Consider the following 26,341-nt stretch of genomic DNA (forward strand, 5'->3'; position numbering starts at 1 on the left):
CAACTTGAGTTTTTAATGCGAGGCTATAAGGTAGCACCGAAAACAGGGGGACAACAGTACTGGTTTTGAACACAGAATTTTAAATATATTTAAAGTTGTCAACATTTAACAGTAGTTAAGACTTCGAATGCCAGTACAGATTTCTGACTTCTCTGGAAACGCTGGAAGTTCTGGATCTACTGGGCCCACCTTTCAACATGGCAACAGTGGGCTGGGCTGCAGAGTGGGCTCCCATTCAGAGGGGGGGTGTGCTCTGTAGCTCTCCACGGTCCCCATCGGCTGACTTCACACTACGTTATCTGCTTGGTCCCAGAAGCTTTGAGCTTGCAGCTCCCGAACTATGGGGACTCTGGGTACGTTAACTTCCTAACTAACAAAATACCACACACTGGGTGGTTTAGAACAACGGACATGCATTGCTTCACATGCTGAGCGGGGTCATGCTCCCTTTGAAGGCATCAGGGGAAGATCTGTCCCAGTCTTCTCTCCTAGATTCTGGTATTTACTTGGCTTGTGGCAGCCAATTCCAGTCTTCACAGAGTGTTCCGCTGGTGTGCGTGTCTGTGTCTAAATGGCCCCTTTTCATAAGGACATCAGGGATGCTGGATTAGGGCCTGCCCTATTCTAGCATGATCTCATCCTAACCTGACTACATCTGTGACAATCCTATTTCCAGACAGGGTCACCCAAGGATTAGGACTTCAACACAGGAATTTGCAGGGTGTGGGGTGGAGATACAAGTCGAGCCACGACACTGGGTTTCCCCGGAGCTTCTCTTTGGGGGAGAACCATAGGCCCCAAGGTCCCTTGCGGCCCCAGGAAAAACTCAAACTGAAGCCCACGCCTCTCCAAGTATCTGCAGGAGAAACACATTCTCTTTGAGAGTGGTAGCCCAGAGTCTGAATTTCTCCGAGGCAGTTTTAGGGTCCCTAATCAGCCTGTTGCTAACTCCCCACTCCCCCCAAGTTGAGCGCCCAGCTGGACTGCCTAGATGTGCCCTTGGCCACAGAGGGAAGCAATCCCAAGGCGCTGTATCACCACGGTAGGGTTTGGGCCAGATCCACCAACAACTGCACTCCTGTTGACCCCACATTTTTCTTTAGCTTCCTCCTTTTTTTCCCTTTACACAAATAAATATCTTTAAGTGTACTTACTGAACTAAAATATAATTAAAAATCAAAAATCATATCACAAATGTAAGTCAGGGAGGCGATATCTATCTTTTGCTATGACGAGCAGATGCTAGAAACGTAAACGCTCTAAAAACTAAGCAACAGCATTCAATTCTTGCTAGAGCCTCTTGCCTCCCTGAGAAACTCGAGCCTGAGTTCTTTCTTTGTTTAAAAAAAAAAAAAAGATTAGCAAACGCTGGAGAGGTGTTGAAGAGTATTATTGCCCAACTGAGACTTTCTCCTTAGAGGACTGATGAAAAATGAGAAGTAAAACAACACTTCTGTCATTCTGCTGTGTGCGATTCATGCTTTGCAGAGTCCTGAGTCCTGGCCAGGGTACCTTGGGTACACCCACGATGCTCCATCCACACTTGCGGAAACACTGACACCACAGGAAAAGGACTGAAAGAAGAATTCTTGGTTGCCATTAAGTCTCTTCCTTGTATCGGTCAGCAGTTGGTGGGTAACAGCCACCCCAGAGCTCCGTGGCTTGAAACATTTATTACTGCAGCTCGTGCATCTGTGGGTCGGCTGGAGCTGTCCGTTTTGGCTGGGCTGGATCGTGCGCCCCCCCAGGAATACTCATTCTTTTCAAGTGCACACGGAGCATTTGTTAAAATAGACGTTATTCTGTATGAGGAAACAGAACAGAGTATCGTAGTGCAGGGGAAAATCTTCCAGTTAATATCCTGGAACTTTGCTCAAGGCTGGGCTTGGCCAGGGCACTTAAGCGGGGACAGCACTGCCCCCCATATCTCACTTTCCTCCTGTGGGAGCCCAGATGCACCGTCACAGTGATGGCAAAAACACAAGGCAGCAGATAGAAGCGTGAGAGCTTTCATAAGGCCCAGGCACGCTGTCATTTCTGCCTCGTTTTATTGACCAAAACCTGGTTGAGGGTAGCGTTTCTTCTTTTGTGGGAGGAACTGCAAAGGACATAGATACAGGGAGAGGTAAAGAATTGGGACCTTGGGGCGCCTGGGTGGCTTGGTCGGTTAAGCGTCCGACTTCGGCTCGGGTCATGATCTCACAGTCTGTGAGTTCGAGCCCCAGGTCGGGCTCTGTGCTGACAGCTCGGAGCCTGGAGCCCGTTTCAGATTCTGTGTCTCCCTCTCTCTCTGCCCCTCCCCTGTTCATGCTCTGTCTCTCTCTGTCTCAAAAATAAATAAACGTTAAAAAAAAAAAGAATTGGGACCAATACTGCACTCTCCCACAGTAATGCAATTGCTTGCATTATTTCACAAATTTCACCATTCATAAGATAATGACCTTGGACTATATCAGCTTTTCAGCTCTTTCACCGTAGGGGACTTTTTTCATTTTTCTTCTGCAACATCCAAATGGTGAAAGATTTTTATGTCTTTAGTAAACTGCATTTATTAGTAGAATTGCTTTCAGGCTTTTTGAAATAGTACCATCTTCTGGGACATCAATTTTAAGACCGATGGATTAGATACCCTTGAGGTATCTAACAGTCTATCCACCCAAGAGTCTACACATTTATTAAGCAGTTATTCTAAGATTCTAAGCTTTTAAAATATTCAAGATGCTTATATTTTTTGTTATATACTTCTAGGACTCAACAACTAGCCAATGAAACTACACTTCCAAAGAATCTGGGTTTATACTTCTAAGATTCTCTGGATTTGTTTCCAAGATCCAAAGACTATGAATGCTATTACATCTTAGAATATTAACCAGAGGATTTTCCCCTGCACTATTATACTCTTTGTCCTGTTTCCTCGTACAGAATGATGTGTATTTCAGTGAATGTTACATGTGCACTTGAAAAAACCGTGTCTCAGGTCATGATCACACTGCTCAGGGGTTCAAGCCCCACGTTGGACCTGTGCTGATGGCTCAGAGCCTGGAGCCTGCTTCAGATTCTGTGTCTCCCTCTCTCTCTGCCCCTCCCCCACTCATGCTGTGTCTCTCTCTCTTTCAAAAATAAACATTAAAGAAGAAAAGAAAAGAATGCGTATTACACGGTTGTTGGGTAGAGTATTGTGTAAATTTCAATTCAATGCAGTTGTTTGATGGTGTTGTTCAGTTCTCCTTGCTAATTTTGTCTGTGATTTCTATTGATTACTGAGAGAGGAGTATTGAAGTCTTCAACAATAATTATGAATGTGTCTATTCCACCTTTCAGTGGTCAGTTTTCACTTCTTGTATTATAAAGTTTTGGTCTTTGTTTTTTTTTTTTTTTAAGTACGTACACACTTTGGGTTTGTTTTGTCTTCTTAGTGAATAGACCCATTGATCATTATTTAATGTTTTTCTTTATCCCCAGTGATTTGCTTTGCTCTGAAGTTCACTTTGGTATTAATATAGTCGTTCCAGCTTTCTTGTGATTATTGTTGGCATGGTATGCCATTTTTCATCCTGTCAAGTTTAATCTGCCTGTGTCACCATATTCGAAGTGAGTTACTTACAGATGTCGTATGGTTGGGTCACGTTTGAGTTTTTAAATCTATTTTGCCCATCTCTGATTTTTGAGTGGTATGTTTAGACCATTTACACTTAATATCCTTATTCGTTTGGATTTACAGATACCATTTTATTATTTCTTTTCTATTTGTTTCCTCTATTTTTTATTCCATTTCTTCCTTTTCTGACTATTTTTCTTGGGGGTTATTTGAACATGTGTTCGGTATTCCATTTTAACTTATCTATTGTTTTTTTATTTATTCTTTATTAATTATTTATTAATCTTAATCTTATCTATTGTGTTTTTATTACTTCTTTGTATGGGTATTTTTTAGTGGCTGCTCTATTGATGGCCACATACATACTTTAGCTTGTCACCATCTATTTAGAGTCAGTATTTTACCACGTTGAGTGAAATATAGACACCTTACCATTTATATGTCTGTTTACCCTCCTTCCTTTATGTTGCAGTGGTCTTATATATAACATCTATGTACATTGAACTTTCTAACAATGATTAGGCAAATATTCACTGTTATGTGTCCCTATATGTTAAAGAACTCAGGAGAAAAAAGTAGTTCGTTGTTTTTACCTAAATATTTACCACTGATGACCCATTATTACCATTTATCTTGCTCTTTCTTCCTGGTCTTCTAAATTCCCTTCTATTTGAAGGACTTCCTCTAGCAATTCTCTTAAAGCAGACTTGATGGCTATGAATTCTCTTAGTTGTTGTTGTTGTTTTCACCTGAGAATGTCTTTTTTTCACCTTCATTCCTGAAGGATATTTTTGCTGGGTATAGAACTCTGAGGTGACAGTTCTTTTTTTTTTTTTCAGCACCTTAAATGTATTGTTTTACTGCCTTCTCACCTCCATGGCTTCTGCTGTAAAATCTGGAACCAAAAGTGTGGGGGAAAAGTTTTATGGGGGTGTCAGGCAGTTAATAAAAATAGCATGTTGGGGCGCCTGGGTGGCGCAGTCGGTTAAGCGTCCGACTTCAACCAGGTCACGATCTCGCGGTCCGTGAGTTCGAGCCCCGCGTCAGGCTCTGGGCTGATGGCTCAGAGCCTGGAGTCTGTTTCCGATTCTGTGTCTCCCTCTCTCTCTGCCCCTCCCCCGTTCATGCTCTGTCTCTCTCTGTCCCAAAAAAATAAATAAACATTGAAAAAAAAAATTAAAAAAAAATAGCATGTTATTTTTCTGGATTTTGAATTGCTTGTGGTATTTATTGGCTTTTAAAAATATGTGATATATTTCCATTTTCTTCTCTCATTTTAAATAAATATTGACATACATACCTAAGTGTATATTCATAATTTTCTTTTCTTTTTCTTAAGAAGGGTTACCCCAAATGGTATAAGGGTTAGACCTCACCAAAACTGGATTGAGCCCTGCTTCCACTCTCCTCCTGCACCCCGCATCCCTTCAAAGACATATCAGGGCCAAAAAAAAGACAGGAGTGGGACGCCTGGTGGCTCAGTCTATTGAGCGTCCGTCTTCTCTGACTTCGGCTCAGGTCACAATTTCACAGTTCATGGGTTTGAGCCCCACCTCAGGCTCTCTGCTTGTCCACGCAGAGCCTGCTTCAGATCTTCTGTCCCCCCACCCCCTCTCTGCTTTGCTCTCTCTCTCTCTCTCTTTCTCTCAAAAATAAATAAACATTTAAAAGAGAAAAAAAGGACAGGACTTGGCTGCGTCCTAACCACAGTACAGGAAAATTCTTCAGGAGGTGCCTACCCAGACAGGGTCCCCCACAGGTCAGAGACTTGAAGTGAAACAGACCCCTGAAGGTGGCGGAGGTGAAATATCAAAATCCGAGTCCTGGATGAAAATCAGAAGGAGGAAGGCACAGCAGGAGTGGAGAACGTGGCTGTAGGACCAGAGGCTCCTTCCTATGCTGGGATTCGATAAGCCCCCCAGGTTTTAGACATAACCCAGCCGTGAAGAACATTAAACTGACTGAGATTTCAACCTCAGTCTCTATTCCTTCTCCTCTCACTCACTTCTGCCCAGCCATCTAGGTTTTCCTGCTGTTTCTCCCATGACAGGCAAGGCACACTCCAGCCTGGCCTCAGGGCCTTTGCACTTCCCATTCCCTCACCCAGATGGACCTTGCTTCCCTAGGTCTTCATGGGCCTCACTCCTTCATGTCGTCTATGTCTCTGCATAAAGGCTGCCTTGCTAGGACGTGTCCTCTGACCACTCTGTATATAATGACACTCCTTTTCCATTACCACCTATCTCTTACTCCTGATTTTTCTTCAGAGCACTTATCACCACCCTTGACATTTCATCATATATTTATTTGCTAACCTGTTGTTCATCTGTCTCTTCCACTAGAATGCAAATTAACCTCCAATTAACCTCCACAGTGGCAGAGATTTTTATCTGACATGTCATGGTTATGTTCCTACTGCCCAGGAAAAGAAAAGAAAGAAGAGAAAAGAAAGGAAAGAAAAGAAAAGAAAGGAAAAGAAAAGTAAAGAAAAGAAAAAAGAAAAAAGAAAAGAAAGAAGAGAAAAGAAAAGAAAAAGAAAGTACTTGGTACATAGAGGCTCTTGACAAACATTTGTTGAATGAATTAACTAATTAATTGTCTGCTAGCTGTATGAATGAAAGTTGATATAGTTAAGTTTATGCAAGGAAAAATAAGGTTATGTTTACTGGAATTTGTACCTGGCTCATCTATGCTTAGTGCTAGGAGAGACTGATTTTTTTTTTAAGAGTCTTGCTGTGTGTAAGATTCTATAATCTTCCCTGTGTTTGTTTGAAAATTTCTGTAATACTGTGATTCTCTGTGTCTGCGTCAAGGATCCTGGAAATCCTGGCCTTGGTGGCTCTGGACAGCTTACCCTGAAATACAAAGCCAGATCTTAATGACTCCAAGATGGACAGGATAAGCTGAGGGCACCCGGCCTGATTTCACACAGCAGCTCCAGCTTGGAGGGATAATTGGAAAGATTATCACCAGGAAATTGTTTACAGGCCAAGCAAGCTCCAGACATAGCCATCACCACCCCCAGCTCCTGCCTGGTTTTTATTTCACGCAAGTGGTTTTCTGAGCAGAGAAAAGGGTAGAACCCTGCCTAGTTTGGTGGGTCTGTGTAGCCCCAGGGACAAAGGGGGGCACCCGCAGAGGTCAAGGGTATCCAGGGCATCATGGGAGGAGAGAAGGGGCTGGGACCTTGGGCGTCCTGTGAAGCAGTTGGATGCTTCTGGAACAGGGTCAGCACACCCATATGCCCACAGGGACCAGGCAGGTACCCGAACAAACAAACATGGCCAGATGGGGGCCTAGGCAGATAGGGCCTCCACATTCCCTCAGAAAAGAGGAGCTCTGACCCGTTTTTGCCAAACAGGGGTCCTAGCGTAGCCAGAGTTTCTGATCTCTCATTAAAAGCCAGAAATCCCAATTTGTATTGGAAATCTCCTAATTTTAAATGTTGGCCACAGAATCAAAAAATTTTAAAGCCCTATTTTCTAGTTAATATTTCCACGTAACAAACCACTCCAAATGTAGTGACGTCGAGCAACCATTTTATTATGTCCCTGGATTCTCGGTGTCAGAAGTCTGAACAGGGCACGGTGGGGATAGCTTGACCCTGCTCCACGGTGTCCGGGCTTCAGCTGGGAAGACTCACATGGCTAGGCTAGAATCATCTGGAGGTTTCTCCGCTCACATATCTGGTGCTTGGGCTGGGATGATTCAGAGGCTGGGCTCAGCTGGGATTGTCCACTGGTGCGCCCACACATGGCCTCTCCATGTGGCCTGGGCTTCTCACATCATGTGGCTGGTTCCAAGACAAAGGATCTAGAGAGCGGGCACTGCGGGAGAACCAGGCAGGAGGGATCTGGCTTCTAGTCCCACAGCGTCACCTCCACCATACTTGACTGGTCGAAGAAGCCACAGGCCTACCCAGATGCAAGGGACAGGATACAGAGACCCCCCTCCCCCCCCCCCCAGGTGGGAGGAGAGTCAAAGAGTCTGCGGCCATTTATAAAAACACCATGCACTGTGTGGCCATGCCAGATGGGTCTGCAGGCTGGATTTGACCAGAACGTTGCCAGCAGCGTCTTCAAAGGGCAGAAGGGGACAAAGATCCAGCTCACACAGTAAAGTGAAGCCTGGAAGTGACATCCTCGGGGCACATCCTACGGGTGTGGAGCCAAGAGCAGAGGGGTGTCTACCTGGGTGGGCTTTCCCTGGAACACAGTCTCGCGGGACCTCCGGTCCGGGTCCCAACCCATGCCATCACAGAGCCTGCTCATGGCCATCCTTTCCCTTGTCCCTTGACTCAGGCCAATCCCAAGCCACACCGTGACCCAGAACCCATCCTCAGCATGGCTGAGGCACCCACTTCCCCACTGACCCAAAGCCTCAACCATTTTCCCTTCCTCTTCCGCTCTGGAAGGTCTTTAAGTCATTGGACGCAGAAGGCCGATCCTACTTTTTTCCTAGGCAATACGACAGAAGTGCCTCTGGTGGGCCCAAGTGCTCCGAAGGGGGAAATATCTTCCTTTCCGATCACCCTCTGGAAGGTGATGCCCTGGGGACAGCACAGAAATGGGTGTTCGATGGAGGCCCAAGCAGGGACTGTCGGCCAAGCATTGTTCTCTTGGCCTCTTTCCATCCATTCTCTTCATGTAATACTTACAATGACCTTGCGAAGCAACGGTTCCCATTTAGGAGGTGAACAAACTGAGTTTCACAGAAAGTACATAAGTTGCCCAGAGTTACCCAGGCAAGTGGGTGGGTTCACACCAGGTGGAGCCATGGGGTTGACACCGAAGCCAAGGTGTGTGGTGCAAGAGAAGACCAGCCTGCTTAGAGTGGAGGAGGTGGGTTAGAGAGGAAGGGGGTGGACCAGCCAGGGCCGGACTAGAAGAGCCTTGTGAGCCCCGCAAAGCTTGATGGGTCGGACAGCCGGGAGCTCATTCAAGGTTCCTGAGTCGAGGGGTGACTATACTAATTAAGGCCAGTGATGATGAATGCAATTCCTTACTGTGTTCCATTTTACACGTCCTCTTTTCCATACGTTTCCTCATTTGATTCCCACCCATGTGGTTACATTCTCCGTGTACCAAATGAGCAAAGTAAGGGGCACCTGGGTGGCTCAGTCGGTTAAGCATCCGACTTTGGCTCAGGTCATGATCTCGCAGTTCGTAAGTTCCAGCCCCGCGTCAGGCTCTGTGCTGACGGCTCAGAGCCCGCTTTGGATTCTGTGGCTCCTTCTCCTTCTGCCCCTCCTCTGCTCACACTCTGTTTCTCTCCGCGTGTCTCAAAAATAAATAAACATTAAAAAAAAAAAAAAGCAAAGTAAGTCTCTGCAATTACAATACGGCCAAAAGTTCTAGCGGCAAAACCAGAGCTGGAATGCAGGCCTCCTGACTTCCGCATCCCAGTCAGTGGGAGAGTGGACAGCTGCCTTTCTGGCCCCATGGCATCCCCTCCCCTTATCCCATCTTTTCCTTGTGGGATCTTTCCCTCTCACCTCTGGCTCCAAGAGATTCTCTTCCAGCGGGCTGTCAGTTATAGGGTCCCATAGGAGATGAGGGTAAGGCCAGGCTGGCCAATCAGAGTACTTCTCAGGGGTTAACGCGGATGCTGGCGGAAAGACAGTCTCAGTGTTTTCTCTCAAGTTGTCGGCGGTGGGGATCATCGTGTGAGCCTGGAACCCCTGGCAACCGGCTTACTGGCATCTGGGGAATCCCTACTTGAGAATGAAGCCAGCAGAGAGGACAGCTGGGCTGAGAGGCCGAGGGAGGGAGGTGGCTCCTGTGGCACCAGCACGAGTCCCCCAGATCCAGCGGTGCCTCACCTCCCGATTGTGAGAGCCACTCTGGCCTGCTTTCCTGTCACTTGCACCCAAAGCAGCCCTGACACACAAATGTAGGGGTAAGACGGACTCGGGTCCTCTCTCAACATGTTTCTTCTCCTGTAAAATGGGAATGATCAAGATGCCAAATTTATCGAGTCTCCGGAGAGTTCTATATACTTCCTCAATTACGAGGGAACAAAAAAGGAAAAGAAAAGAAAAAGAGACGGGAGCGTAAGGGAAAGTTGTGATGGGAAAGAATAAAAATTACTGCCGTCCGCAAATGCCAGAATTATTTTCAGAGGAATTTCAAACTCCGGACATAATATCAGAACGCTTAAAAGAGTTCAGTGACGCTGGATAGATGGTCAAGATTCCCAAATCAATAGCGTTTCCATATACCATCAGTGGCAAATTTTATAATACATATTTTTTAAAAGATTTCATCCATTCTAGCCGCAAAATCTGTAAGATTGCCGGAATAAATCTGCCAGGAGATGTACAAAAACTCTATGAAGAAATTTTTAACTGTGTAGTGAAGGACGTACATGATGACCTACATAAGTGGTGAAATATACCAAGTTCACAGATGGGAAGGCTCAGCCTGGCAAGTCTTTCCCCAATTTAATTTATAAATGTGGCACAATTTTAGTTAAAATCCCAACAGGGTTTTTCACTGAACTCGACAATTTGGTGCTAAAATCCATGTTGGAGAGAACAAACGATCAGAAATACTAAGCCTTTAAAAAAGAAAGACCTGTCCTACAAGACATCAAGATGTATTCACTCTAAGGTAATAGTGATGAAACCATGAAACACCAAATATAGGTTCATTGAATGTGTTTCCGGATTAGCGAACGATCCAAATCAGGCAGTGTTTTAATTTTTTTTTTTTAACGTTCATTTATTTTTGAGACAGAGAGAGACAGAGCATGAACGGGGGAGGGTCAGAGAGAGAGGGAGACACAGAGTCTGAAACAGGCTCCGGGCTCTGAGCTGTCAGCACAGAGCCCGACGCGGGGCTCGAACTCACAGACCGCGAGATCATGACCTGAGCCGAAGTTGGATGCTTAACCGACTGAGCCACCCAGGCACCCCCAGGCAGTGTTTTAAAACCGGAGGCTGCTTCCATGATGACAGAGTGGACACTTTTTTGTTCCCAAAGATCTTGCTCCTTGCAACACAATTATACTTCCTGTGCCATTGACATCAGGCCTACCCATGTGACCTACTTGGGCCAATAAGACGTGACCTTGAATGATGTAATGCCCCTCCTGGGTAGAAGCTTTAAAAGCCATCGCGGTTCCTCAAAAAGTTAAAAATAGAACCGCCCTGAAGCACTGGTCTTGGCTCAGTCAGTTAAGTGTCTGACTCTTGATTTTGGCTCAGGTCATGATTTTACGGTTCGTGAGTTCAAGCCCTGCATTGGGCTCTGTGCTGACAGCATGGAGCCTGCTTGGGATTCTCTCTCTCTCTCTCTCTCTCTCTCTCAATCTCTCTCAAAATAAATAAACATTAAAAAAAAGAACTACACAATAGCCAAATTATGGAAACAGTCCAAGAGCCCATCAAACCGATGAATAGATAAAGAAGACGTGTTGTATGTATGTATATATACACACATATAAAACATACAATGGAATATTGTTCAGCCGTTAAAAAGAATGAAATCTTGCCATTTGCAATGACATGGATAGGACTAGAGAGTATTATGCTAAGTGACATAAGTCGTTCAGAGAAAGACAAATACCATATGATTTCACTCATAGGTGTAATTTCAGAAACAAAACAAATGAACAAAGCGGGGGAAAGAGAGAGAGAAGCAATCCGAGAAACAGCCTCTTAACTACAGAGAACACACTGATGGTTACGGGGAGGGGGGGAGGGATGATGGGGGTTAAGGAGTGCTCTTGGGGGGGCGGGGGAGACGTAGACATTTGTTGCTGTAAGCCAGGGAGATTTGAGGTTTGTTTGTGACCTCAGCGTAATTTAGGAAAGCTGACTAACACAGAAATATAACCTAACGGATCGATAAAATGCTGCAGGTTTTATCCTTCGTCAGAGTAGAAATGGCAAATTATTGTAATTAGTACATCTATGCTTTATAATGGTTTCTCATCGTTCTGAACAGGAGCATTCCTCAAAATATTTCCAAGGATTTATATATTTTTAAAAGCGGTTTTATTTTTTTTTTAATTTTTTTTTTCAACGTTTATTTATTTTTGGAACAGAGAGAGACAGAGCATGAACGGGGGAGGGGCAGAGAGAGAGGGAGACACAGAATCTGAAACAGACTCCAGGCTCTGAGCCATCAGCCCAGAGCCTGACGCGGGGCTCAAACTCACGGACCACGAGATCGTCACCTGGCTGAAGTCGGACACTTAACCGACTGCGCCACCCAGGCGCCCCTAAAAGCGGTTTTAAAACCAAGTTTGGGGAAATGCCGCGGGCCTTCGCAGATGAGATCCATCCTTCATATTAGCGTACTAAAGGCTGCAAAATCCTGCAGGAAAGAAAACTTTACCGACTCAGGGTTTCCCCAGGTCACTTGGTGATAGAACCCGTAACCTGACTGGTAACATATCCTGAGGGTTTGGGATACAGGTGTTTCTCAAAATGATTTTCTCTCTTTGCTGTTATATATTTAACACTAGGTGATGTACAGGCATTTTTATCTCTTACATCTCTCAACCTCTGCGAGAGAGGCGTCATTAGGCCCATTTTGCAGTTGACAAAATGAAGGCTCCGAGAGGTCGTTTGACTTGCTCAGAGAAAACACAGCAAAAATAACAGGGAGGCCCGGGGCTGGAACTCAAGTCTGGCAACAAAGACTGAGCTCTCAACCCACTTGATTTCCTCAGGCCTCCAAAATCACCTTCTGGCTTCTGAGGCTAAAGGCGAAGGGTCTTTATCAGTTGATACGTTAATTTATTACTCTTCATTTTACTCCTGGCCACACCTCCTCATGCTCTATGTACCTCCTTCCTGACTATTCCTTTCTCTCTCAGGGCCTTCCTTTCTGCTACCTTCCTTACACGTCTTCATCCTTAAGCCTTCTTTAAGGTTTAGTTCATGACCCCTCCTCCAAGAAGGCTTCCTTGACTACTTGCCTCCACAGTGAACTCTCTTTGACTTTACACCAATAGGTAGGGAGGCAGGACATTTCCCTGGGATGCAACTTCTCAGCCACCGCCTTAGACCTACTAAATCAAAAACTCTGGGGATAGGCCCCCGCCATCTGGGTCTTAACAAGCCCTCCCGGTAAGATTGCGGAAGCCCTTCGAAGTCAGACAACCACCGGTCCAAAGCCAATCATGTTGGGTTTTGTTTTTTTTCCTTCTGACAAACAATTAGCTTAGGAAAAGACACTGAACAAAATTCTGGACAGAGATGTGAGGCAAAGCTGTAGGGACAGGGTTTCTGGGAACTACCCTCATTCTTAATAAGAAACATAGGATGAAAGGTTATACCCATTAAGATGCTTTTGGTTTCAAGCAGCTAACAGGGGCTTAAATAAAAGGGGTTTTATTTCATTTCTTTAATTTATTTCAAAAACTCTGGAGGTAAGCAGTGACTAGCGTTGGTTGGATGACTCAGTAATGTGTGTTAGCCTCTTGGCCTTTCCCTCTGATCACAGGAAGGCTGCCACAGTTCAGGTGTCACATCACGTTCCAGGCAGGAGGAAGAAACGGGGAAGGCTGTCGAAGCAATGTATGTCCCTCTTATTGGGAAAGTGGAGGCTTCAGTCTATGTCTCATTGGCTAGAACTGGTCACATGGGCGTCTCTAGCAGCAAGGGAGGCTGGGAAAGTAGGTGTTTGGCTTTTCCAAGCTCTATAATGAAGGCGCCAAGAAGGGTTGGGGACGAGCAAATCCACATTCTCACTGAGTTGACTTCTAGCTACCAGAAGCTGAAAAGCTTCCTGACAGGAAGCATCACCAGCTCCTTCCTCAGTAGTTGGGAGGGATTCGTGAAACGGCTGGGGAGTCAGACCGGGGTGGGCTCGCAAACTAAATTTGGTATGGGTTTCTCCAACGTGTCTTTCCCCGTCTCTTATCTTACTGTCTTCTCGCTTTTCATAGAATCATTCCTCCTGGAACATCAGAGGGAGAGGCCTTTAGATTTCCAAAAGATGGGAAAAAATAGAGCAGTTCAGGTTTTGAGAGGGAGACTGTTCTGTCCGTTCCAGGCTGTCATTTCCGTGCTGTGTGACCTTGAGCGGGTGCCTTCACCTCTCTGAGCCTCCATTTCTCCATCCGTGAAATGGAGCTCACGAGAGCCCTTACCTACCTCTGGGGAGGTTATAAGGATGAAATGAGATCAACTACATAAAGCCACAAGCTCAGAGTCAGGTAGGTGCTTAGTGAGTTGGTACCTATCATTGTCATTATCAATTACTCTAGCCTGTTGTGGAGTTGGGAAGGTGGCTGTTCAGGCCTCAGGGCATGGAAAATCCATGGGTAGTCTCCTTACTACTCCTTAACACAAAATGCCAAACTAAATTCTCATTAGCATGTCAGTCATTTGCATGTAAATGAGCGTCCTAGAAGCCAGGAAGTGATACCCTTGAGGTTAGGGGGATAAATGCCTCCCCACCCCTTTTATCAGCAGCTCAAGCCCCGCGGGGGGAGGGGCAGTCAGTGGCTGTTCTCCCTTTCAGGACGGAGGTGGCCAGCATTCCGAGCTGCCCTCCGCACTTCCTGACATTTGTGGTTTAATCAAGCCCCATTAATCCCTCCCAGTTTCAAAGCCCGGCACAGGAACCACAAACTCCCACAGCCTCTGACGGGAATCGTGTGGCTAAAGCCAAGGGGAACTCTTTGAAAGGTAATTAGCGTCCTTTGAATCCAGGGCCCTTTGATTTTGCTTCCTGGCTTTAAACGGTCACACAAGGCGCCGCCAGTGGCCCGGGAGGGGATGCTTGCAGACACGGCCGAGGGTAGCTGAGTTGTTGAGTTGTACCACGAGCCATTCCCTCATTCACTCACTGGCTGCACACTGTTCACTGATCATTCATTCATTCAATCGGTCGTGTACTAGTGTTTCTGCAGCAGACCCCCAAGCTACGCCCCAGGGCTATGCGCTTATTATTTAGTGGGAGAGGCAGACAGGAAATCAGTCTGTCTTATTTAAATAAGCAGATGAAAAGACTCACCTTTGAGAATGAAGTGCCAAGCACTAAATAAGCTGGGTGTCCATGCAGAGACTAGCGGGGGGCGGGGGGGAGTCTTCACGACGGGTAGTTGGGGAAAGCCATGATGGGGAGAGAGCAGTACCAGTGGGCACCCTGACCCCTAAAGCCAGTTCTGTAACACGCAGCTGCTGTGTATAATGTACGGATAGAGGTGCCTGCTGGTTGCTGTGACAACCCATGGGCCATGATCAGCTCTGTTGGAGGAAAGTTAAAGAAAGCTTTCCTATGGAAAGAAGTCAACACAGGCTAGGTAGTGCTGTTTTAACAACTCCGGAGACCCGAATCGCGAGGCGGATTTTTGGCTCAACACATCTAAGAGTGCCGTGGATGTGGCTCTGTGCACACCACCATCCTCGCTCCGGGGGCTAGTGGCTGTGGCAGAGGGAAGAGACAATTCTGGAAAGTCTTGACACTGTGGGTAAATGCTCCAGCCTGGGAAAGACACGGGTCGTGTGTACCCACAACTCATCAACCGGAACTTGTCACATGGCTCTGACCCAATCACAAGGGGGCCAAGAAGTACCATCCCACGTCCTGTCCAAGAGCACCAGACAGGTCTGGTGAACGGTGTTAGGGACAACCTCAGTGGATGACTGTGGACCGAGCCTTGCAGCAGAGAAGCAGGACCTGAGAACTGCAGACAGCGGAAACAGAATGTGCAAAGGCACTGGGGCCTAAAATAGCCTGGAGTGTTCGGGTAGCTGGAGTGCTGGCAGGGCTGGAGATAGAGCTGGAAAGGTAGTCCCAAACCCCTATGTGATAGGTATTGTGATTTTCTCCATTTTTGAGATGAGAAGATTGAGGACACAAAGGGTGAATGGTGGGGCTGATATGTAAAGCCATCTGGTCTGATTCCCGTGTCTGAACTCTTTCTTTGTCTCTATGCCATATTGTCTTTAAGGTAGGTGGTGCCAGATTATAAAAGATCTTCAATGCCGAGCTAAGGAAATTGGCCTCCACGGACCAAGCAGTTAAAGTTTACAAGCTGTGGTGATTATAGTTGTTAAAAATACACATACATTGGGGCGCCTGGGTGGCTCAGTCGGTTAAGCGTCCGACTTCGGCTCAGGTCACGATCTCGCAGTCCGTGAGTTCGAGCCCCGCGTCGGGCTCTGGGCTGATGGCTCAGAGCCTGGGGCCTGTTTCAGATTCTGTGTCTCCCTCTCTCTGCCCCTCCCCCATTCATGCTCTGTCTCTCTCTGTCTCAAAAATAAATAAATATTAAAAAAAAATGAAAAAAAAATATTAACAGAAAGCATGGTGCGATCCTAAGAAAATACATTTATAGAATTGCCTGGGTGGCTCTGTCAGTTAAGCATCAGACTCTTGATTTCAGCTCAGGTCGTGATATCACGGTTTGTGGGATAGAGCCCCATACTGGGCTCTGTACTCATGGCACAGAGCCTGCTGGGGATCCTCTCTCTCTCTCTCTCTCAAAATAAATAAACTTAACAAAAAAAAGAAAATACATTTATTTTGAGCGTCCTAGAAGCCTGGAAGTGATACCCTTGAGGTTAGGGGGATAAATGCCTCCCCACCCCCTTTTATCAGCAGCTCATCAATATAGATCAATATGCTCATGGAAGCATGAGTTTGTATCTTTCACACGGTATCCAGGCTCCAAGATGGCCCCAGTGATCCCACTTCCTGGTATTTATTCTCTTGTTTCTCCTTCCCTACATTGAACCAGGGCTGGCCCGTGTGATCAGCAGAATATGGCAGAAGTCACAGGGTGTGACTTCTGAATCTAGCTCACAAAGGCGTTGAGATTCCACCACTCAAACTATCCTGTGTTGCCCAGGTGAAGCAGAATTGAGTCCCCCAGCATAGAACAGCATAGAACAGCATCAGCATGAGCGAACCTTCTTGGATGAGCGTCCTTCAGCCCCAGTCAAGCCTTCAGGTGAGTGGAGCTCCAAGCCAATACCTAACTGGATCCTCCGAAAAAACCCTGAACCAGAACCACGTGGCTGAGCTGCTTCCAGATCCTTTGCCCATAGAAACCATGAGAACCATGAGAGATAATAAATGATTACTGTTAATCCAGGGGTTGACAAACTTTTCCTGTAAAGAGCCAGATAGTAAATGTTTTAGTCTGTGTGGCCCATACAGGCTCTATTAAAACTCTTCAGGGGCGCCTGGGCGGCTCAGTCGGTTAAGCGTCCGCCTTCCGCTCGGGTCATGATCTCACAGTTCACGAGTTCGAGCCCCTCACTGGGCTCTGGGCTGACAGCTGGGAGCCTGGAGCCTGCTTCGGATTCTGTGTCCCCCTCTCCCTCTGGCCCTCCCCCCACTTGTGCCCTGTCTCTCTCTCTCCCTCTCAAAAATAAATAAAACATTAAAAAAAAACACAACAAACTATTCAACTCTGCCAAAGCAGCCATAGACCATACATAAATGAATGGGCATGGCTGTGTTCCAACAAAACTTTATTTACCAAAATAAGCAGTGAGCCAAATTTGGCCTGAGGACTATAGTTTGCAAATCTCTATTCTAAGCTACCTTGTTTTGTGGTTCGTGGTGGGGCAATATGTAATTAACCCACTCCTTGAATCTGTGGCGTACTTGAATACCTCACATCTCAGACAAAGCACTCTGTCAGTGATTTGGAGGCTGGATTAGAAGCTGCTGGCATTGGTGGGGGGGTGGGGGGGCAGTGGTCCCAGGAAGAGATGATGATCTCGGTCTTGGGCGAGAAGATGTAGGCACCCAGGTGATAACATAGATGTCCTTTGTTCTTCCTGCCAATCAACCTCGCAAGAGAGATGTTAAAGCCATAATTAGACCATGTCCTTTCATCCTCCCTGCACTCGTGCGGATCCTGAACTATCTCCATTAACAAGCAAACGGGACGGATAAAGGGGAAGCCGTCCCCCTCCCCAGTTCTGTGAAAAGTACCCCGAGCCAACACAGGGCAAGCTCCAGCTGGTGCCGATGCCAACCGAGCCACGAGGCCAGAATAAAGAAGCTGACTGTGGAACATTAGGAACACTACCTGTCACCCGGTCTCCCTGCCCTTTCCACGTGCCCTCTGCACCCTGTTCCTCCCAGCCCCTCTGAGGACCCAGTTGCCACCCTGCTGGGTTGTAAGGTTGCAGCTGGGCCAGGCACTGCCTGGGAGAGACCTGACCTGAGGGGGCGGGGGGAGGGGGTGGTTTCCAGGTGGGGGGGGGGTTGTACAGCAGCAAGGAGCAAGATGTGAGTTGCTCAGGAGCTGGTGCAGGTGTGGGGAGGGGTGGGGTGTGGAGGGGGACAGGAGAGACCAAGCCTCGAAAAATAAAGAGAGGAAAGAGGGAAGGGGAGGGCAGAGAGGATCAAATCTAGGAGAGGCTGGATACGGAGTTTCAACAATGTCATCAGACTCTGTCCTCTCTTGAACCTTCCGCGAGGACCCCCTTCTCTAGCGATCTCTATAGCTTTTGGGTTCCAGAGCCACACAAAGTGGTGGCAATCTTCCAGCAATCCCAGCTGCAGTTTTGGGACTCCCTCTAATTGGCTCTCAGGTCACATGCCCGATCAGGTTGGCTTAGGTCCAGAGCTCCACTCCCAGCCGTCCTGGACTGAAGGAAGGGAGGCCTGAGCACCCCCCCCACACACACACCCCGAAAGAAGTCGGGGTGTTTGCCAGAAGAAAGGGGAATGGCTACCGGGAGCGTGGAGTCACAAACAATAAATGCTCCTTTAGAGTTTACTGGCTGGTCGAAATTTTCTGATCCTGTCTTTGTGCAAAAGGGGAGACCAGGCTGAGAGGGGAACGATGTGCCTGTAGTCACACATTTTGTCACGGGTGCTATGGGCTGAATGTTTGTGTCCCCCCAAACCCATATGTTGAAGCCCTATCCCGTAACTTGATGGTATTAGGAGTGGGGCTTTTGGGGGGGGACTAAGGTTTAGATGGAGTCATGAGCATGAAGCTCCCGTGATGGGATTAGTGTTCTTGAAGGAAGAGGAGAACAGAGTCCTGTCCCCGCCATGTGAGGACACAGAAAGAAGGCAGCCGTCTCTAAACCAAGATGGGAGCCCTCCCCAGACACTGAATCTGCCACTACCTTGATCTTGGACTTCTTAGCTTCCGGAACTGTGAGATATGAGTGTTCGTTATTTAAGCCCCCTGGTCTAGGGTATTTATTTTGTTACAGCAGCCCGAGCCGACTGAGACAGTGACAAAGCCCGGGCATGGTTCTCGGCCTTGCTCTCTGGCAACTGCCTCCTCAAGGACAAGGCCAAATGAGTCAGACCCCAAGGGAGTTGATGGGGTTCCAAGGCCAGCAGAGAATAGTATTTCTAGTGTGGAAGGATGATAGAGGTCTTTGAGCAAGGGTGCGAAGTGTGGGCAGAGTTTCGTGGAGAACAGGGAGGAAGATAGGGAACAGTTTTCTCTCCCTTTGAGGACCTCACAGTCAGCTGGGGGAAGAAGACAGGTGGATGGCAGTTGTCACAGACACTGACCTGTGACCAGAGCCCTGACGTTATTCCCTTCGCTCCGGGGAAATAGAGGAGGGCAGGGGAGGATTGTAAGGGGCTGTGACCATTTGTAAATTTGCAAGTGGCCTTGATCTTGGGAGGGCTGGAGGTGGTCAAGGCATATAGATGAGGACTTCTGCTTAGAGCGGGCAGAAGCCACTCAACTCAAACCATCTCGGCCCAAAGTGCTGTTTGGGGAAGAATATTGGAGCAACTCACGTTATCCATCCAAATGGTGCCAAACATCCATGGGGAGATGACCATGTAACTTGGCATTTTCTTTCTAGAAGACAGTTGGGCAAGATGAAGGAAAGCCTACAACCTAGAAATTCCACTTGTGGGAAGTTACCCTAAGAAACTCAGCGAAGATGAGGGTGAAGATTTAGCTCTGAGGATGTTCATTGCAACACTGTTTACAGGGAAATAACTGGAAATGGTCTGAATGCCCAACACCAGGAGCTGTCCTATCGAATGACTGGAAGTCTGATGATGGACTATTCCTTAGTCATTCATTCTGCCGCTGTGGTCAGCATCAACAACTTCCAGACGTCTGTCCAGGGGCCAGGGCCGCTCTGCGAAAAGTTGCTTTTAGCGGATGGCAAAATCGGAAACACAGGGACAACAGCGAGCTATCCATACAACTTGCTTGTCTGTAACACTGTCTCCTCTCTACCTCTTTGGCTGGACGATGATAATGCACGTTGGCTTTTCTTTCTAAACTTCACAATAAGATAATTCACAGTGGCATAAACAAATAGTGGCTTATTTTTTCGCGTCGGAAGAAGTCCGGAGGTGGAGACGCACTGGGGAACTTTCAGTGCTTACAATGCCAGGCAGGTAGGAGTCTCTGTGATTCTCTTGCCCTTTCCTTCGTGGACCCAACAAGGCTGCCATTGGTCTCGGCAAGGTATCCACGTTCATGGCAGGAAGAGTGGGGATGAGATAGGCCCAGTGATGCTGTCCCTTTTCCAGGAAAGCAAAATCTTTCCTAAAAGTCTCCAGCAGACCTCTTATGCCTTATTGGCTAAATTAGGTTGTAGGACTGCTCTTACGGGAGCATCCCATATGGGATCCCAAATGGGATTGCCACGTTGGGTTTATTAATGGTGACTGATTTCCTGGGCCAGAACACATGGCCCCCTCAAACAAAACCAAGAAGGAAAGAGGTAGGGTGGTGGGCAACAGCTAATAAGAGGGCGGCTAGCCAAGCCTGCCACATGTGATGGGAAGAGAGTTGACAGGCCTAGTTCGGAGCCTCCTAATTTTTGGAAAGTGGAATTTACGGGTCCATGAAACGCTGAGGACTAGGAACCCCTGGAAAAAAATGGCTGGTTTTCAGCCCAGATTCCTGTGGTGCCCAGAGTTATTTAGGGGCTGCTGTTAGGGCAAGAACATGGCAAGAAGGGGTGAAAATAGCCCCCCATCTTCCTCTAACCCAAGAACTTGCATTTTTATCTGAGTGTGATATTAAGCATCCACATAAAGCTTCACTTGATGTACACAGGTCTATGTGTGTTTGTCTGTATATGTGTGTGTAAGTGGAAACATGTGTTTATCTTTCTATACATGCGTATACATGCATTTCGACGGACGGATGGATAGGCCGATTGATGGTTTGATCTAGAAAGACACAGCAGGGGTACGATCTTCAGAGGGCTGGAGGTGGCGGACTGGTGATCACTAAAGCCTGAGTCGGTATTTATTTTTTTATTTAATTTTTTTTTTTCAACGTTTTTTATTTATTTTCGGGACAGAGAGAGCCAGAGCCAAAGTTTTTAACACCGCAATACTCCCATGTTGATATTAATTTGCATATAAATTCACCCTACTCACACCTTTGTATTCATTTGAATGCCACGCGATTCCCACATTTTTATTAATTTTAGTAGCATCCAATTCACATTTACATTAACTGGCCAGGCCCCCCACCTCCCCGTGCATTTTGTTTCTGACCCCTGAATACCCTGGGGTGCTAACAATGGCTCTCTCTCTGGGTCATGGGTCATTTTTAATTTTTCCTTTTCGCCGGTCTGGACTGTCTAATTTTGCTAAAATAAACAGACATGGCTTTTGTAATAAGGGGGAAAGACGCCATTTTAATTAAAAAGTAATAACAATGTGGCCTGTGATCCCGTGGGCTGTTTGGGCCGTGCTCCCTCGGCTCCCACTGAGCCTGGCTCTTCTGGGGTGCGCCTGCCTCCCACTCGGCCTCCGCTGTGTCGCCAAGGGAGTGACTGGGGTCCCGGCCTTGCCCTGTGAGCGAGGTTCTCCCCAGGGGGTGTGTTTGGGAGACAGGGGCCGGACAACGGCTGAAGAACGAGCCCCTTCGCGGAAAACTGAGAAGTCCAGTGAGGGTCTGAGGCCCTTGCAAACGCCGAACTCAAGCGTGGGGACATAGTTCCTGGAAATGTCAACCACTTAGCTCTGTGGCCGGGGCTGTGGATAGATATGTTGCCCCAAACTAATATGGTATTATCACAGCACAGTTCCACCCTCGGCTACCAAGAGTCACCAGGACCACATCTGGTTTGAATCTCTTTTCGTTACAACCTAAAAAAAAAAAAAAAAAAAAAAAAAAAAAATTGAAGCTGAAATCTAAGCCACTACTTTGACGCACTCTGTATCTCATCCTCCTTTCTTCCTCTCCCTTTTTGGGTCCTCCTCTCTGGCTTTTTTTTCTCTCCCACTCCAGAAACTTCGAACCAGGTGTAGAAACTGCCCGACCCATTTTACAGATGGGGGACACTGAGGCCCAGGGAGAGGCAGTGACTACCGCAGACCTTCTTACTGACCTGCTGAGTAGCCTGTGGCAAGCCGCTTGAGTCCCCCAGTTTCCTTATCTACAAGGCAGGATGGTGCTGGCACATCCCCCGTCCCCCCCCCCCCCACCCCTGCACAAGTCACCTTTGAGGGGAGCAGACAGGACTGCGGGCAGGAAGAGCCTACTGATCAGCAAGGCGATTGTCACTGTCACTCCAGGCCTTCTAGTGAATCCTTGGCAGAATTTGCTCTCTCGAGAACTCCCTTCCCCCGATTTCTAATCGTAGCATCATGGGCCATTTATCTGGGGGAAGGACAGGAAAGACAGCCACAATAATATCTTCTAACACAGTAGGTGCTACGTTCAGTGCTTCACACATGCAGCATCAGAGAAGAGCCACGTTCTGCAATCAAGCTGACCTCAGGCAAGCACCTCGCTGTCTTAGCCTCAGTTTCCACATGCGAAAGGTGGGGGGTGATTGATAATAGCGCCTACCTAACAGCTCCTTGCGAGAAAAAAGGAGCGCGCGTGTATACGGGGTTAGAATTTATCCTGGCCAGCAGGTGCACACCAACGAGGCAGTGTTTGCTTCCTCTCACTGATCTCTCTGCCTGCCTGGATGTTTGACAGCATCCTTTCTCTACATCTTCTTCCCCAACTTCTCCCTCCTCCTCCTGACCTTTTTTCCCAGGCAGAAGGGACTTCACTCGCAACTTACCTCGTTTTTTGTTTTTTTTTTGTTTTTTTGGTTTTTTTTTTGCCTCGTGTGGTTTATTATATACAGTCAAGGTCCATCTTCCCGCCCACCAGGCCAGGCTCTTTATGTACCGACGAAACTCTAGGAATTGAGAAAATTTGTTTCTCTCTAAATTACATGGGCTTTCAAGATTATTTCCTTGGGAGGGCCTCAGAATTCCTGAGAGTCCAAGGCTAAACGTGGACTTTTTCCCCTGGAGCTTTAGCTGTACCAATCCTGATACCCTGGAAGGCAAGTGGATGCCTCTGGCTGCCCCGGGAGAAAAGCCTTGGCATAAGGAAAGGGAAAAGGGACAAGCACGTTGAAATATTTCAAAATTTTCATCCTCGTTACACTTCTATAAAGCATTTTCTAACTGCGGGGCACTAAAGGAGGGCTCAATTCTTTTAGCTATTATGTTATTATCGCTATTTTCACTTATCCCCCACAATTACAAGTGTTATACTTTTTTTTTTAATAAGCCATCTGATTCAAGTATAACTTATACACAGTATAACTCATGCACAAAGGGAACACACCATGTAATTGTTACCCCCCACGCCTAGCTTTTCCCCAAAGCTAGGGACCAAAGACCAATTGCTCCAAAGACCAATCTACATCATGACTTCTAACACCATGGATTAGTTTTGCCCGGTTTCGCATCTGATGCACATGGAATCATGCCGTGTGTTGTACATATTTTCTGGTGCTCACACGGGCTAATTTCTTTGGGGTATAAACCTAGGAGTGGAATCGCTGGCCGTAGGGTTTGGGTATTCTAGACACTATCCGTTTTCCAAAGTGGCTGTACCATTGTAAGCCAAGATGTATCAAAGTTTCTTCCACATCCTTGTCTACAGTTGGTAGTACCAGACTTTTTTCTTTTCTTTGTTCTTCTTTTAAGTTTATTTATTTATTTGGAGAGAGAGCGAGAGCACAAGCAGATGAGGGGCAGAGAGAAGGAGAGACAGACTCCCAAGCAGGCTCCGCGCCATCAACGCAGAGCCAGATGTGGGGCTCGAACTCCAAACTGACATCATGACCTGAGCTGAGACAAGAGTCAGACGCTTAACTGACTGTGCCCCCCAGGCACCCCCCAGGTTTTTTACTTTTTAACCATATTCCAGTGAATGTTCAGAGCTGTCTCACTGAGGCCGATATTTTCATTTCCCTGATAACCAGTGAGGGGGAGCACCTTTTCCTGCGCTTTATTGATCATTTGGATATTCTCTTTTGTGTAACGCTTGTCTGTGTGTGTTGTCCTTTTTCTTTTTTTAATTTTTTTTTAACGTTTATTTATTATTGAAAGACAGAGTCAGAGAGTGAGGAGGGGAGGGGCAGAGGGAAAGGGAGACACAGAATCCGAAGACAGCTCCAGGCTCTGAGCTGTCAGCACAGAGGCCGATGCTGGGCTCGAACTCACAGACTATGAAATCATGACCTGAGCCGAAGTCGGACGCTTAACTGACTGACCCACCCAGGCGCCCTTACGTGTTGTCCTTTTTTAAACTGGTTTGTCTATTTCTTCATGAATGGGGGTACTCTTTGTATGCCCCGGTTCACAAGTCTTTTGTTGGTTGTTCATATAGCAAATAGCTTCTCTTGCTCTGTGGCGTACCTTTTCGCCTTCTTCGTAGTTTCTTTGGATGGAAAGACACTCCTAATTTTATTTTTTTTTACTTTTTTTTTTTAATATTAAATATAATTTATCATCAAATTGGTTTCCATACAACACCCAGAGCTCATCCCAACAGGTGTCCTCCTCAATGCCCATCACCCACCTTCCCCTCTCCCCCACCCCCATCAACCCTCAGTTTGTTCTCAGTATTTCAGAGTCTCTTATGGTTTGCCTCCCTCCCTCTCTGTAACTTTTTTTTCCCCTTCCCCTCCCCCATGGTCTTCTATTAAGTTTCTCAGGATCCACATATGAGCAATAGCCCTGCTAGGAATTTACCCAAGGGATACAGGAGTGCTGATGCATAGGGGCACTTGTACCCCAATGTTTATAGCAGCACTTTCAACAATAGCCAAATTATGGAAAGAGCCTAAATGTCCATCAACTGACGAATGGATAAAGGAGATGTGGTTTATATATACAATGGAATACTACTTGGCAATGAGAAAGAATGAAATCCGGCCATTTGCAGCAACGTGGATGGAACTGGAGGGTATTGTGCTAAGTGAAGTTAGTCAGACAGAGAAAGAGAGACGTTCCTAATCTTAATAAGGTCCAAGTTATCACTATTTTTCTTTATGGTCAGCATTTTTCTGAAGTGTTTGAGGAAACTTAGCCTAACTCAAGGTTATGGGGATATTCACCTATTGTTTTACTCATCCTTTTAATTTTCTCCTTTAATTTCACAAACCACTTGGAATTCTTTTTTGTATGGTGTGAAGGAAAGAATCAAGATTTCATTTTTGCCCAGCTCGATATTCAGTTGACGTGCCACCATTTATTGAAAAGTTTATCCTTTCCTCGCTGAATTACCCTGTCAATTTTGTGCCAAATCAGTGTCACATACGTGTGGATCTATTTCTAGCCTCTCCACTCATTCTATTTGTCTCTTTCTACCAAGACGGCATTGTTTTAATTACTGGTTTCATAATACATTTACATGTAATACATCCTAATTCTTGCTAGAGGTAATTTTCCTAACTTTCTTCTTCAAGACTTTCTTGGGTACTCTTGGCTGTTTGGATTTTCATGTAAATTTTAGTATCAGCTAGACATTCCTTTCTCCCCTCCAAAAAAAAAGAGAGAGAGAGAGAGAGAGAGAAAAGAAAGACGTCTTGGAATTTTGATTGAGATTGCATTGAATTTGTAGATCAGGTCATGGAGAACTGACATCATTGCAATACTGAACACACATGAACATGGATTGTACCCATTTTAAGGATGAGAAAATTGAATTTCAGTTTAGTAATGGCCGCAGGCATTTCTGAAACAAAGATGGTCACAAGCATCTGAGGGGACACACCATCAGGAATAACTTTTCGGGGGTCACTAGAAGGACTGAAAACTTGGCAAGAGTAATCCTTGCACTCAGTCGGTTTGGGAAGAGAAACAGTGTTAGCCAGAAAAAGGAACACTGAGGAGAGAGGGAGATGTCCTTACCAGGTCCCTGTCCCCCCACAGAGCAGGAGGGCCTTCGGCTCATCACCTGCCCCCGTTGAGCCTCAGTTTCCTAACTTTGTGGAGCTAATGAACCTAGTCTAACCTTACAGTGTTGGCTTGCAGTTCAAGCGAGATCATGGGGGTGTTCCTTCATTCATCCATTCATGCAACAAGTGCGTGTATTGGATTCCAACTGCATGCTAGGAAGTGCCAGGTGAATTACACGAAGCATCTGCTCACCTAGAGAGGGAAGAGACGGGATAATGAGGTGATGAAAACATAATCACAGTGATAATCAAGGAGTATAATTGCCTTGTGACGGGTGGGGCAGCTTCTTTAGAAAAAGATTTGAGGGGCCCCTGGGTGGCTCAGTCGGTTAAGCGGCCGACTTCGGCTCAGGTCACGATCTCGCGGTCCGTGAGTTCAAGCCCCGCGTCGGGCTCTGTGCTGACAGCTCAGAGCCTGGAGCCTGTTTCAGATTCTGTGTCTCCCTCTCTCTGACCCTCCCCCGTTCATGCTTTGTCTCCCTCTGTCTCAAAAATAAATAAAAACGTTAAAAAAATTAAAAAAAAAAAGAAAAAGATTTGAGAATGCTTTGTAAAATAAAAGGGCTGCACACCCTTGAGAATCATTCTTACTCTACTTTTCTCCCTGT

The 26,341-nt window shown here is 46.6% G+C and overlaps 1 long non-coding RNA gene across 1 annotated transcript; it reads right to left on the reverse strand.

Moving 5' to 3' along the window:
• Positions 1-20,880: 20,880 nt before the first annotated feature.
• Positions 20,881-26,034, reverse strand: LOC109498565. The gene is made up of 3 exons (XR_002740817.2): positions 25,790-26,034; positions 21,979-22,138; positions 20,881-21,624 (listed from the first exon to the last, which is right to left on the reverse strand). It is a non-coding gene; the product is annotated as an uncharacterized LOC109498565 (long non-coding RNA).
• Positions 26,035-26,341: the final 307 nt, after the last annotated feature.

The sequence above is a fragment of the Felis catus genome, chromosome A3 (genome assembly GCF_018350175.1).
Source record: "Felis catus isolate Fca126 chromosome A3, F.catus_Fca126_mat1.0, whole genome shotgun sequence".
In the NCBI taxonomy this organism is placed as follows: Eukaryota; Metazoa; Chordata; class Mammalia; order Carnivora; family Felidae; genus Felis; species Felis catus.